The 15,641-nt window shown below is 46.7% G+C and overlaps 1 protein-coding gene across 3 annotated transcripts in view; it reads left to right on the forward strand.

Moving 5' to 3' along the window:
- Positions 1-1,084: 1,084 nt before the first annotated feature.
- LOC132819891 (BTB/POZ domain-containing protein 3) overlaps positions 1,085-15,641 on the forward strand; it is a 66,043-nt gene continuing 51,486 nt past the window's right edge. For all 3 annotated transcript variants that reach the window (XM_060831843.1, XM_060831842.1, XM_060831845.1), the window contains exon 1: positions 1,085-1,225. The gene's annotated coding sequence lies outside the window, so the exon portion shown is untranslated. The remainder of the gene's footprint in view (positions 1,226-15,641) is intronic.

The following is a 15,641-nucleotide window of genomic DNA, read 5'->3' on the forward strand; positions in this document are numbered from 1 at the left end:
TGAAGTGTTGAGCCACGGGGTGGTTGGGTTCGTTGGTCTGGGTGTCCCAGAGGTGACAGTGCCCCTATCTCAGAGGCAGGAGTCGTCGCTTCAAGTCCCACCTGCTCCAGAGGTGTGTCATACCACCTCTGAACAGGTTGGTTACAGAAACATGTACAAAGCCATGGGAAGGGAGGGGGTAACTGACATCTGCAATTCAGCGTTTCTTTGGCAGTAGCGACTCCAGAAGGCGGACATTCTGACGAGAACATCATCCAGTTAGTCAACTTCATATGTTTTCTTTGTTTCTTTTTAAAATGGTTTTGTTTTCAGCTCTCCCAGGGCAAACCAACGCAAAGGGGCAGCACAGTGGCTCAGTGGTTAGCACTGCTGCCTCACAGCGCCAGGGATCCGGGTTCGATTCCAGCCTTGGGTGACTGTGTGGAGTTTGTATGTTGTCTGTGTGGGATTCCCCCCCACAATCCAAAGATGTGTGGGTTAGGTGAATTGGCCGTGCTAAATTGTCCACAGTGATAGATGCATGAGTCGGTGGGTGGGTTACTCTTCAGAGGGTGGGTGTGGACTTGTTGGGCTGAAGAGCCTGTTCCTGCACTGTAGGGAATCTTCCCTGAAGAAGGGCTCATGCCTGAAACGTCGATTCTCCTGCTCCTTGGATGCTGCCTGACCTGCTGCGCTTTTCCAGCAACACATTTTCAGCTGGAGGGAATCTAATCTGAAAAAAAAAGCAAAGAGAGAGGGAGAGGCACAGGCTGCAGAAAGTGCTGCATTGCTGAAGGATACAGTCTGTCTGTTTTTATTGTTGTAATTCCCCGTGCAGGTTTGAATGGCTGGGTTCAGTTCACCTGGACTGCAGTGAGCAATGTTCTGGAGGGGGATTAGGGGGCCAATGTGGAGGATTGTGCAGACTGTACACACAATAGATGAAGGCAGCATGTTCCCTTTACAAAAAGCAAGTTCCTGTCTTAAAAGCACAGCTGGGAGTTCTCTCTCCCTCTGTCTCTCTCTCTCTCCACCCTTTTCCTGTATGGTTCTTGACACTGCTCTCCCCCACCTCCCGCCACCCTCACTCTCACACAGTACAGACACTGGCTGCCCACTGAAATCCCTCTTCTTCTTTCCTGCATGTGTTTTTTTTAGTTTGTTTTTGGAGGGTGGGAAGGCGAGGAAGAGACAACAAGACTTCCCCCCACCCCCTCCCCAATAAACCGAGTCGACACCGGAACAGGTCAGTAATACCCTCTTTGAGTGGAGTGGGGGTGCTGAGTGAGACTGGGGCTATGTGTCTGTGTCTGTGTCCTGGAGGGAGGGAGGCGGTTGCAGCATTTACAGACAATGCCTGGGGCAGGGGTCGGTGTGGAATGGGGTCCTCCAGCAATCAGCCCGTATTGTGTTTTTGTCTGAAGCCGTTCCTTTGTTTTTGAGGGTGTAAGATGCAGAGAAAGTTTTGTTAAGAGGTGCTGCTGCTGGAGGAGAGAGGGTGGGGGTGCTGCTGTGTTTGCTCTCAGTTCGGTTTTTTAAGCTCATTTTTAGGGATAATAAAGTTTCATGTTGCTTCATTTCCCTTCCTTGTCTTGTCCCGAACTGGTATTATTTTATGTGTGTGTTGGGGAGGGGGGAGAGGAGGGAGAGCACAGCTCTGCACTCTCACTGTTTTTCCCACCCTGTGGTGGGGAGTGTATGGTACTGGCTGCGAACAGACTCCATCCTCTCTCTCTCTCTTTCAGGGCAGCTGTTGGGAGGCACAGGAAAAGAGCATTTAGCACAGGCTGTAGGAACACAATAGGAACTTGTTTCGACACAATCCCCCCCACCCAATCAGAGGGGAGTTGGGGATCAGAGAGTGATGAAAAGTTGGTTAGACTGGGGAGGGGGAAAGTTAGGTCTTATTGAAGTTTTATTCTCCCTCCCTCCCCCCTCCAGTTTACAGTGATCTGAGAAATTGCATCTGAATCTAATTTTATGTTTCCTGCTTGAGAGAAAAAACATTGTTTGAGGCCACTGTTATGTTGCAACCAACTATGTTAAAAAGATATTCTGGATTAGTGGTGCTGGAAGAGCACAGCAGTTCAGGCAGCATCCAAAGTGCAGCGAAATCGACATTTCGGGCAAAAGCCCTTCATCTATGTTAAAAGGTATTGCATGATGTGTTTTGCTGTAAAGAGGGAGGTGTTCCCTGAAGGTTATTGTTGTACGTTATTGTAGAACGCCAGGTTTCACTGTCGACAGCATGGAAAAAGGCCCTTCAGCCCATCAAATCTGTGCCAGTCAAAAGCAACCACCTAACTATTCTAGTCCTGTTTTCCAGAACTTTGCCCTTAGCCTTGTTGCCATGGCATTGCTAGTGCACATGTACAGCATGGAAACAGACCCTTCGGTCCAACTCATCCATGCTGACCAGATATCCTATCTAGTCCCATTTGCCTGCATTTCTAAACCCTTCCTATTCATGTACCCATTCAGATTCTTTTAAATGCTGCAAGGTACCAGCCTCCACCACTTCCTCTAATAGGGTAAAAAATGAGGTCTGCAGATGCTGGCGATCAGAGCTGAAAATGTGTTGCTGGTTAAAGCACAGCAGGTTAGGCAGCATCCAAGGAATAGGAAATTCGACATTTCGGGCATAAGCCCTTCATCCTCCTCACTCTCCTCATTCCTGATGAAGGGCTTATGCCCGAAACGTCGAATTTCCTATTCCTTGGATGCTGCCTGACCTGCTGTGCTTTAACCAGCAACACATTTTCAGCTCCACCACTTCCTCTGGCAGCTCATTCCATACATGCAGCACCATCTGCTTGAAAATGTTGTCCCTTAGGTCCCTTATAAATCTTTCCCCTCTCACCCGAAACCTTTGCCCTCTAGTTTAGGACTTGCCCACTCCAGGGAAGTGACTTCTTAAATGAGGGTTCCTGCCTCTGCTACCTTTACAGTTGAATGATGACAGTAATTGGGAAAACGGTGCTGATTGTTTGGCATGTCTGTGAGTTTGATTTAACGTGGACTCATTAACATGGGGGTTTTCTAACACTCCTGATCGATCTGTGGTTGTAAACCTGCACTTGTGATAGGAACTCTTTGCTCATTGAGTAACAGTGAGCTTCAATGATGGATCTCCATTCCTGCATAAAGTTAATTGAAACAAAATTTTCACAGATGCTGGAAATCTGAAACAAACACAGAGAATGCTGGAGAAACTCAGCAGGTCTGGCAGCATCTATGGAGAGAGAAAACGAGTTAATGCTCCATGGTCAGTATGACTTCTTCAGAATGTTTAAACAGTTCCGAAGGAGTATTATACTGGGCTCAAAGCTTTAACTCTGCTTCTCTCTCCACTGATTTTTAAAAATACTCTTTTGTGGGATGTGGGGTGTCGCTGGCTGGGCTGGTATGTATTCCCCATCCCTTGAGAAGGTGGGGGTGAGCTGCCTTCTTGAACCGCTGCAGTCCATGTGCTGTGGGTTGACCCACAATGCCCTTAGGGAGGGAATTCCAGGATTTTGACCCAGCGACAGTGAAGGAACGGCGATTTGTTTCCAAGTCAGGATGGTGACTGACTCGGAAGGGTATTTGCAGGGGGTGGTATTCCAATGTATCTGCTGCCCTCGTCCTTCTGGATGGAAGTGGTTGTAGGTTTGGAGGTTTCAGTTTGAAGTTAGACTTGATAACCACTATGCTTGGAGAAAGTGAGGACACCTCTGGGACACCCGGACCAACCACCCCGTGGCTCAACACTTCAACTCCCCCTCCCACTCCACCAAGGACATGCAGGTCCTTGGACTCCTCCATCACCAGACCATAACAACACGATGGCTGGAGGAAGAGCGCCTCATCTTCCGCCTGGGAACCCTCCAACCACAAGGGATGAACTCAGATTTCTCCAGTTTCCTCATTTCCCCTCCCCCCATCTTGTCTCAATCCCAACCCTTGAATTCAGCACCACCTTCCTAACCTGCAGTTTTCTTCCTGACCTCTCCGCCCCCACCCCACTCCGGCCTATCACCCTCACCTTGACCTCCTTCCACCTATCACATCTCCATCGCCCCTCTCCAAGTCCCTCCTCCCTACCTTTTATCTTAGCCTGCTGGACACACTTTCCTCATTCCTGAAGAAGGACTCATGCCCGAAGCGTTGATTCTCTTGCTCGTTGGATGCTGCCTGACCTGCTGCGCTTTTCCAGCAACACATTTTCAGCTCTAACCACTATGCTTGCAAACAAAACAATAGTTTATTAACGCCACAGGTTAAGGGAAATGGATATGCTTGTAAAAAAAACCTGTGTTTGTGCTTATCAGAGATAGAGATAAAAGCAAAATACTGCAGATGGTGGCTATCTGAAATGAAAACATTAAATGCTGGAGTAACTCAATTGATCTGACAGCACCTGTACAGAGTTAATAGTTCAAGTCCAATCAGACTTTTCAAAGACCTGCTGAGTTTCTCCACTATTTTGTTTTTATTTCAGAGGTAAGTATTAATTAGTTAATGACAGTAGTAGGGTCAACTAAGAGACAAAAGCAGGGGAAACACCCCAAGGAGTGCGGTGGTTCAGGAAGGTGGTTCACTACTGCCTTCTACTGGGCAGCTAGGGATGGAGCAGCAGAAGCTGAGCTTATCAATGCATTCCAAAATTAACATGAACTGGATGTAGGGATGAGATCCGACATCTGCAGCATGAGTACAGCTTTGGTCTCCTTACTCAGGGAGGGAGGTTGGAGGCAGTTCACTTATGCTGAGGGGTAGGATCAGAGGGATTGCCTCCCCAGAAGCCGTGGGGAGGTTGAACCTACACGCATCTGGGTTTGAATTGATGAGAGTGATCCTATCAAAAGCTGAGATCCTGAGGCAGGTATTGATTATTTTAACTGACTTTAGGGACTTACCTCCAGGACAGGTGGGACTTGAACCCAGGCCTCCACACCTAGAGGTAGGAACACTGCCGCTGCACCACAAGTGCCGTTTTGATATGGTTTGTGTTGAGAGGATGTCTCTTTTATGGAGGAATTTTGGATTAGGGACCTAAGGATGATAAGGATCAATGTCTTTTCTCAGAGGGTCATTTCACACTGGCTGTGCCATGGAAAGTGCCCCACTCACATGGACAATGCCAACCTGGAGTATGCCCAGGGCACAGGGGAAAGTATGGTTTCCAACTTCACCTCAGACCAGGACCCAGCTCCAGAGCCGAGATCTGGCTCTCACCTTGGAACATTAACCTTTATCAATTCAAATGTTAAACATCAATCTTCCTTCCTCCTCTCGGATCCTGCACAACCTGTTTAGCATTTTTGAAGTTTATTTTGGGCATTCATTATTATTTTTGTCTCTGCCAGATGTCTCACAATTTGAACTATGTGGTTGGTGGCAATACCGAGAGAAATGAAGAGGTTATTAACTGGTTGTAACAACTCGAGTGCTTTTCAAGATTTGGAACTGTAGCAGGGACACTCTTATGCAAGCAATGTTCATCTCTACTTTAACACAACGTCCATGTATGACTTTTGTTTTACTAGTTCAGGGGTATGGGCGCATCTCGCCAACATTTATTGCCCATTCCAATTGCCCTTGAGAAGGTGGTGATGAGTTGTCTTCTTCCACCTCTGCAGTCCCTGTGTGTTCAGGACTTTGACCCAGTGACACTGAAGGAATGGCGATATGTTTCCAAATCGGTGTGTGCCTGGGTGGAGAGCTGGTGGTGTTGCCATGTATCAATAGTAGATGTTGTGGCTTTGGAAGGTGCTGTCGAAGGAGCCTGGGTGAGTTGCTGCAGTGTGTCTTGTGGATGGTTCACACAGCTGCTACTGAGCATTGTTGGTGGAGAGAGTGAAAGTTGATGGTTGAGGTATTAATCAAGGGGCTTCTGCTTTGTCCTGGAGGGTGTCGAGCTTCTTGAGTGATGTTGGAGCTGCACCCATCCAGGCAAGTGAGGAGTATTCCATCACACTCCTGACTTATACCTTGTATCTGGACAGACTTGGGCATGAGTTACATAGGGTGGCACTCCCAGCCTCTGACTTAACAATTGTAGATAGAACATCTCTCTTTTCCCTGGGGTGGGAGAGTCCAAAACTAGGGGGCGTAGGTTTAGGGTGAGAAGGAAAAAAATTTAAGAGACCTAAGGACAACTTTTCACGCAGAGGGTGGTATGTGTGTGGAATGAGCTGCCAGAGGAAGTGGTGGAGGCTGGTACAACTGCATCATTTAAAAGGCATCTGGATGGGTATATGAATAGGAAGGGTTTAAAGGGATATGGGCAACATGCTGGCAAATGGGACAAGATTAATTCAGGATATCTGGTCAGCATGAACGAATTGGTTGGAAGGGTCTATTTACGTGCTGTGCATCTCTATGGCTATGGCTGCATTTATGTAGCTGTCCACTTAGTTTCTGGTCAATGTTAACTCTCAAGATATTGAGGTTGGGGGAATTCAGTGGTGACAATGGCATTGAACATGAAGGGGGGATGTTTCGATGATCTCTTATTGGAGGTGTCATTGCTTGGCAGTGGTGTACTATGAGTATAACTGGATCTCGTACAGTCTGGCTTCCAATGAATAGAAAGACCTGTTTAGTGATTGTGTAAGATGACAGGCAGGGGTCATGCTGCTTAAAAAAAGCAAATGAGAGCCATTGCTTTATAAACACAAATCTTCTATATCCATGCCACGGAGGGCTGTGAGAACTTGTGTATATTTAAGTCTGAGATGTACAGATTTGTGATCAATAGGAGGGAATCAAGGGTCACGGAAAAGGGCAGGAAAGTGGACATGAGGAGTGTTGGATCCCCCAGGATCCTATTGAATGGTACAACAGGTTTGATGGGCCGAATGGCCTACTCCTGTTCCTGGTTATTATGGTCTCATGCTCTTAGATGAGTGTCTTGTGAGTTGCCTGCTCACTCTTTGAAGAAAGGGGCACTGTTCCTCTGACCATCAGGCGCTTCACAGGACACCTGTGGACCTTCTGCTCGACTGACGACCCCAGGATGTGACATCTCAAACATCTAGGACTATCTTCCAATTAGAGGTTGGCAACCCCAGCACTTGGCTGTGGCTCTTTCTGGTATGACAGTGTCCAAGGAGTGACCCAAGGACAAAGGAATGGCATTGGAGTCAGTTCAAAAGAGATTCACTAGGCCGATGTTCAGGGACTTAGTGAGAATGGCTAAACAATTAGGTCTGGTTTCCTTAGTCATGGAGTCATACAGCAAGGAAACAGACCCTTCAGTCCAACTAATCCATGCTGATCATAAAGCCAAACTAAACTAGTCCCACCTGCCTGCTCCCGGCCCATATCCCTCCAAACTTTTCCTATTTATGTCATTATCTAAGTAGGTAAAAATAAGGACTGCAGATGCTGGAAACCAGAGTGTAGATTAGAGTGGTGCTGGAAAAGCACAGCAGGTCAGGCAGCATCCGAGGAGCAGGAAAATCGATGTTTTGGGCAAAAGCCCTTCATCAGGATTTTCCTGCTCCTCGGATGCTGTCTGACCTGCTGTGCTTTTCCAGCACCGCTCTAATCTAGTCCTTATCTAAGTGTCTGTTGAACATTGTAAATGTACCCACATCCACCAATTTCCTGCCTTTCCTCCAATACACTTTACACCCTTTCCATCCAATAACCATCCAATGGCCCTCTGGAATGCCTCAGTTCAACCAGCCTCCACACATTTCCAGGCCGGGTTTTCCACACCCTAACCCCTCGCTGGGTGAAAATGTTTTTTTCTCTCTCATTACACTTGCTTCTTTTGCGCATCACTTTAACCCTATGCCCCTCTCATTCTCGTTCCTATTCTGAACAGGAATTGCCTCCCCCCTCCCCTCAGTACAGCTTGCCTTTGATTTTGAAAACCTCTATCAAACCCCTTCTCCATGGAGAACAGTACCACTCTCTTCCATTGGTCTTGGGTACTGAAGTTTCTCATTCCTGGAACCATTCTCGTTAATCGTTTGCGTATTCTCCGTTGCATTCCCAGTTTTCCTACAACGTGACACCCACAGCTGTTTGATCTGATTTTATTATTGTCACGTGTACCCCAGGTACGGTGAAAAGTTTTGTTTTGATGCAGTGCAGGCAAATCATTACCTGACAAAATGCCTTGGGGCAATAGAACAAAATACAGGTGCACAGAGGGCAAGATTTGAATTGAAGTTTGAGAAATCCAGTCAGAATAACAGTGGGGAAGATTCCATGTTTTTGAATCTACTGGTACGTGTGTTTAAGCTTTTCTATCTTCTGCCCAATGGAAGAGGTCGGAAGAGATTATAACCGAGGTCTTTGATGGTGACTGCTTTCCTGAGGTAGTGTAGATGGAATCAGTAGATGGGAGGTTGGTTTGTGTGACGGACTGGGCTGTGTTCCCTACTGTCTGTAGTTTCTAATGGTCCTGGGCAGAGCAGTTGCCGCTGTACGCAGTACTGCAGCTGAGATCACCAGTTGCAGTGGGATGCGCAAGGCGATACCTAAATGAAGTGTGCTCCAGGGGAAATGATACCATGACAAGGAAACTAGCTCGGTTTCGCTCCTTGCTGAATGGTTGGGTTTTACCAAGAAATCCCAACCACTTCATGCAGCATAAACCGAGAGGGAGAACAAACAAACAACAAAAAAGAAAACCACACACCACAACCTCAAAAGAGAAGATTGGTCACAAAGTCCTGGCCGGTCCTGGTTTCCCTGAGCAGCTCTAGATCAGAGTGGTGCTGGAAAAGCACAGCAGCTCAGGCAGCATCCGAGGAGCAGGAAAATCTGCCTCTATTCCTGATGAAGGGCTTTGGCCCGAAACGTCGATTTTCCTGCTCCTCGGATGCTGCCTGACCTGCTGTGCTTTTCCAGCAGCACTCTAATGTAGAATCTGGTTTCCAGCATCTGCAGCCCTTGTTTTTAACCTAGTTTTTTTCCCTCAGCAGCTACAAATACTTTATGTTGTGAATGTAAACTGAAGGGCAAGGTCTTCTGATTAATTCATAATGCGCCATTTAACAAATATAATTATCAGCGGACTCCAAAGCTGGGAAAGTGCGTTTATCGGATGTTTCAACCAAGTTACAGGGCCCCTTTAAGGTGTGTTTTCCTGTTTTTTTTGGGACTTCCTGTTTTCAGTTCCAGTGCAAGTAAGTCTCACATAATAATCCCACCGGGACATGAAGGATCAACTGGCAAACACAGTTTTCATCCTGGGATCAGTGCAACCATTTTATCATCAGACGCTGGGAGGGCGACTTTGTTTACAACTCCGAGATTTTACTTTAAATGCAGGCTCAAGTTAGAGAATTGTTACAGGGCTGGAGAGAAATTATATCGCTGCAGGGGTTGGTATGGTGGCTTAGTGGTTAGCACTGCTGCCTCCCAGCGCTAGGGACCAAGTTCGATTCCAGCCTTGGGCAACTGTCTGTGTGGAGTTTGCACATTCTCCCTGTGTCTGCGTAGGTTTCCTCCGGCTGCTCCGGTTTCCTCCCACAGTCACAAAGATGTGCAGGTCAGGTGCATGGATTGGCCAGGCTAAATTGTCCAGGGATGTGCAGGCTAGGTGGATTAGCCATGGGAGATGTAGGATTACAGGCATAGGGTAGGGAAGATGGGGCTGGGTGGGATACTCTGCGGAGGGTTGTTGTGGTCTCAATGGGCCAAATGGCCTGCGCCCACAGTGATGGGATTCTATGATTCGGGGCATTGGGATCTGTACAGGGTGCAACACAGGTGGAGGGATAGGAGCTGTGAGAAGGTGTAATGGGCTGGCCTTGGATTGTCTCTGAAGTGGGAGATGGCACGGGGCAGGCTGACCCAAGTGCATGGAAACACAAGATGGCCGCTGAACCATCAGTCGGCCACTTGACACAAGATGGCTGCCAGACCACAATATGGAGAGAGACAGCAGAGCAAACACAGACACTGCCTGGGGCCACCAGGATGCCAGCACAATGCACTCACAACTGAGTTGATTAGTTTAAGGTGAGTGGGGGAGAGAATACACATGAGTCGCGTATACTGCCCACCAAAGCCAACACCTTTGATAGAAATGCTAACAGTCTGATACGGACTCAATATAAAGTGCTAATAACCAGGGCTGCAGTAATAGTCCTTCTCAGGAAGAGCGATTAGCGCCCATTGCTACAGCAATGGAAATTCCGCACAGGCGCTGAAACTGACAATGACCGTGCTGAAATTAACAAAAGCTGCGCTGGAACTAACAATGACTGCACCGAAATTGTCAACGGTTCTGCAATATTTACAATAAACAAACCATGTTACAGAGACAATACCCTCAGCACTGACCTATTATACAAAATGTATAAAAGTATCTTGACCTGTGCTCCGGGCTGAGAGAAGACTCACAGCTGCCCACTGTGCTGTTAGTGTCTTCCTCTCCTCAGAGCTCCGGTATTTCCTTGTACAATAAACTCTGCCATTGAAACCCCGACTCTGACTCCGAGGCTGGTGATTTTCCCCACAACATCTCAAACTGACCTTTGTCTGAACATTGAGTCATGTTTCCCACCAGCATTGGGAAATGGGATGAGAGTGGTCAGGTGCTTGTCTCTGACTGGGACAGCCTCGATGGGCCGAACTGCCTTTATCTGAGTTCCAGACCTCTATAACGCTATTGCCACCATGAGAAATCTGATTGGAAACTTTTCTGATTGTCTGGCGTTCTCTTAAAAATGGCAGGTGAGAGAGAAACCCGTGTTACTTCAGCCTTGATGGATGCCTCTGTGAGGGACGCTATCAGAATCTGACAACAACAACTGGGCATTTGAGAATTTAGAATTGTGCAGTACAGAAGAGGCCCTTCGGCCTATCTAGTTTGTACCGACAGGAGGTACGAGCTGATTAGAGAGTCAAAAAGTTGAGTGTGCATTGGGGTTTAACTGCCCTGGTTTACTTTGTTTTGAGCAAATGCCCGAATAAATCAAAAGAGAGTGTCTAAGAATCACAGAATTGTTTTGGTGCAGCAGGAGGCTATTCGGCCCATCTACCTACACCGGTGTTATTATCCAGTTTGGTTCCATGACCTAGTGCCAATCTCCTGCCTTATTCCCATAATCCTGTGCACTGTTACTATCCAAATAACCATCCAATAGCACGTTCGACTGATCCTGCCTCAACCACATTTCCCGGGAATGTGTTCCCTACCCAAAACACTCAATGTATGAAGAAGATTTTTCTCGCATCAACCTTGCTTCTTTTGACCATCACTTTAAGCCCATGTCCCGAAATTCTTGTTTCCTTTACAAAGGGGAACGCCTTCTCCCTATCAACTTGACTGAATCACGACCCGTCCTCATGTAACAAGATCTGGACAATATCCAGGCTTGCGCTGACAAACAGCGAGTAACATTCATGCCACAAAAATGATAGGCAATGACCTTCACCAGTAAGAGACAACCTAATCACTGCCCGTTGACATTAAATGGTGATACCATCACTGAATGACCCGCTATCAACATTCTGCGGTTTCCAATTTCCAGAAATTCAACCCATAAACATAGTGACGACAAGAGCAGGTCAGAGATGAGGAATACTGCAGCAAGTAACTCCCCTCCTGACTCTCCAAAGCCTGCCCCACCATCTGCAAGGCACAAGTGACTTGTATGGCCTTTATAGGTCAGAGTACTGAGTACAGGGGTTGGGAGGTCATGTTATGGCTGCCCAAGGTATTGGTTAGGCCGGTTTTGGAATACTGCGTGCAATTCTGGTCTCCCCGCTATCGGAAGGATGGTGTTAAAAGGGTTCAGGAAAGATTTGCGTGAATGTTGCCAGGGTTGGAGGGTTTGAGCTATAGGGAGAGGCTGAATAGACAGGGGCTGTTTTCCCTGGAGTGTCGGAGGCTGAGGGGTGATCTTATAGAGGTTTATAAAATCATGATGAGCATGGATAGGATAAATAGACAAAGTCTCTTCCCTGGGGTGGGAGAGTCCAGAACTAGAGGGCATAGGTTTAGGGTGAGAGGGGAAAGATATAAAAGAGACCTAAGGGGCAACTTTTTTACTCAGAAGGTGGAATGAGCTGCCAGAGGAAGTGATGGAGGCTGGTACAATTACAGCATTTAAAAGGTATCGATGGGTATATGAATAGGAAGGGATGAGAGGGATATTGGCTCAGTGCTGGCAAATGGATCTAGATTGGGTTGGGATATCTGGGCAGCATTGGACTGAAGGGTCTGTTTCCATGCTGTCCATCTCAATGATTCTGTGAGTGGTGCAAATGGAATATAAAGGTTGATGTAAACTCCTACGCTGAGCTGTAGATATTACTCGGAATGCTCAAAGGTGATCCATGTGGGTTATCTGACTGAGTTACTGTCTCATTCTGTTTTAGTGGCTATCCCGGACTCTCCCCAATGAGTGCATTGATGTCAAAGATGAGAGTGTAATGTTTTTTGCCCTTCCTTTCACATTCTGTGCCTGTTCCTCATTGAAGGAGTTGACAATGACATGATGGCAACATCACCGGGCTAATACTGCAAGGGAGCTGGGTTCAAATCTCACCTTTACAGCTGCTGTATATTTATTATCATTCAGAATCATTAATAAACCCGGGATTACACCCTCAGTGATAACGAGCATGAAAGTATCATTGTTGTAAAATTCCCACCTGGTTCACCAATGCCTGGCAGGATAGGGAATCCGCGATGCATACCCGGCCTGGCTTGGACATGATTCCGAACCCACGGCAATAGGATTAACATTGAAGTGCCCAAGATTTGTAGCTCAGGCTGAGGTTCAGGTTGTAAGATTGCTCACTGAGCTGGAAGGTTTGTTCTCAGACGTTTTGTCACCACGCCAGGTGACATCATCAGTGAGCCTCTGGTGAAGCGCTGGGGTTCTGTCCCACTTGTTATGTATGTGTTTTGGTCTGTTGTGTTTTGGTCCCATTGTTCTACCTACTGGATGCTGAGTCTACTTTTGAAACAGTTGATCTTATTCATGTGCAAAGTCTGTGACAGTGGGTAATGATGTCATGTTATGGTTGCAGAATGGCTTTGTGGTGAGCTGTAATGTCTGCCTGATGGTACTGACCTCCCCCCGTCCACATGTTGAGGGAGGGGAGAGATGTGCAGACAAACCTGTCTCATTCTTCGGTGCTTTTTGGAATATCCAATCATCAAGCTCATTGATTGATCAATTATAAAGGGGAACAGTTGGGACCTGACCTGATGCGTGGAAAGAGCTGGGAGACTGAGTCTTTAATAAACTCTGTTTGCAAAGAATGGTGGCTTGCTTTCTATCTCACTGGTCTGGACCTGAGCTGATTTCTATTGAAGATGCAACAGGACTCACAGCTTACAAACTATTTGCAGAGGGGTGTGTCAAGTCATCCATTCACTGGAGCATACAAGGTGATCGTTCAGCCCTTTGAGTCTAGGCTGGTTATTTGTGAACAAAACTCGAGAGTGAATCTGTAGCCTCATCTTCCAATGAGGTTTGGCTGATTTCTCCAGCAAATGCAGAGTAATCCAGGTTGGTCACCCGTAGGGTGCGTTTTGTCAGCGTGAATTGGCTATAACGTGATTGACAAAGTGTGGACATTGTTTGGATAATGTGGACTTTCTGTTGAACAGATGTAGCGATTTTCTATGAGCGATAATCTACAGCATGATTTTCCACAGTGGTTTTCCATAGCGTGATTTTCTATAGCGTGGGGTTACAGAAGAACACAACTGTCACAGTGGAACAGATTGCCCTATAATGTAAAAGTCCTGGGAATGAGATCAATCTATATTGGCTTACATCAGCATAGTTCCTTGGTCTGACTGGCAGGGGGAAATACCCACACATCTCTAGAAATTGTGGAGTTTCTCTGTGCAACACTGAGCAATGTCATGTTGTCGGTCGTTGACTGAGAGGAAGGTCAGAGTTTAGGCCTGTACACTCTGGAATTTGGGAGAACGAGAGGAGATCTAACTGAGGTCCATTAGGAGCCAAAGGGGATTGACAAAGTGGATGTAGAAAGAATGTTTCCTCATGTGGAGAAGTCTAAAATGAGAGGTCATAGTTTCAGGGTAAGGGGCAGCAGATTTCAAATAGAGTCATAGAGGTATACAGCATGGAAACAGACCCTTCGGTCCAACTCGTCCATGCCAACCAGGTATCCCAGCCCAATCTAGTCCCACCTGCCAGCACCCGGCCCATATCCCTCCAAACCCTTCCTATTCATATACCCATCCAAATGTCTCTTAAATGTTGCAATTGTACCAGCCTCCACCATATCCTCTGGCAGCTCATTCCATGCACATACCACCCTCTGCATGAAAAAGTTGCCCCTTGGATCTCTTTCATATCTTTCCCATCTCACCCTAAACCTATGCCCTCTAGTTCTGGACTCCCCAACCCTAGGGAAAAGACTTTGTCTATTTATCCAGCCCATTGGCCCATCGGGTCAAGATCCTGTTGTAATCTGAGGTAACCTTCTTTGCTGTCCACTACACCTCCAATTTTGGTGTCATCTGCAAACTTACTAACTGTACCCCTTATGCTCGCATCCAAATCATTTATATAAATGATGAAAAGTAGTGGACCCAGCACCGATCCTTGTGGCACTCCACTGGTCACAGGCCTCCAGTCTGAAAAACAACCCTCCACCACCACCCTCTGTCTTCTACCTTTGACCCAGTTCTGTATCCAAATGGCCAGTTCTCCCTCTATTCCGTGAGGTCTAACCTTGCTAATCAGTCTCCCATGAGGAACCTTGTCGAACGCCTTACTGAAGTCCATGTAGATCACATCTACCGCTCTGCCCTCATCAATCTTCTTTGTTACTTCTTCAAAAAATTCAATCAAGTTTGTGAGACATGATTTTCCACGCACAAAGCCATGTTGACTATCCTGAATCAGTCCTTGCCTTTCCAAATACATGTACATCTTGTCCCTCAGGATTCCCTCCAACAACTTGCCTACCACCGAGGTCAGGCTCACCCGTCTATAGATTCCTGGCTTTACCGCCCTTCTTAAACAGCGGCACCACGTTAGCCAACCTCCAGTCTAATGGCAACTCACCTGTGGCTATCAATGATACAAATATCTCAGCAAGAGGCCCAGCAATCACTTCTCTAGCTTCCCACAGAGTTCTCAGGTACACCTGATCAGGTCCTAGGGATTTATCCATCTTTATGCGTTTCAAGACATCCAGCACTTCCTCCTCTGTAATCTCGACATTTTGCAAGGTGTCACCATCTATTTCCCTACAGTCGAAATCTTCCATATCCTTTTCCACAGTAAATATTGATGCAAAATACTCATTTAATATCTCCCCCATTTGTCCCCGTTTTGCCCTCCTGATTTCCCTCTTAAATATGCTCCTACTTCCTTTATACTCTTCTAAGGATTCACTTGATCTATCCTGTCTATACGTGACATATGCTTCCTTCTTTTTCTTAACCAAACTCTCAATTTCTTTAGTCATCCAGCATTCCCTATACCTACCAACCTTCCCTTTCACCCTGACAGGAATATACTTTCTCTGGATTCTCGTTATCTCATTTCTGAAGGCTTTCCATTTTCCAGCCGTCCCTTTACCTGCGAACATCTGCCCCCAATCAGCTTTTGAAAGCTCTTGCCCAATATCATCAAAATTGGCCTTCCTCCAATTCAGAACTTCAACTTTTAGTTCTGGTCTATCCTTTCCCATCACTACTTGAGAATTATGGT

This window comes from Hemiscyllium ocellatum, chromosome 10 (assembly GCF_020745735.1).
Source record: "Hemiscyllium ocellatum isolate sHemOce1 chromosome 10, sHemOce1.pat.X.cur, whole genome shotgun sequence".
Lineage (NCBI taxonomy): Eukaryota > Metazoa > Chordata > Chondrichthyes > Orectolobiformes > Hemiscylliidae > Hemiscyllium > Hemiscyllium ocellatum.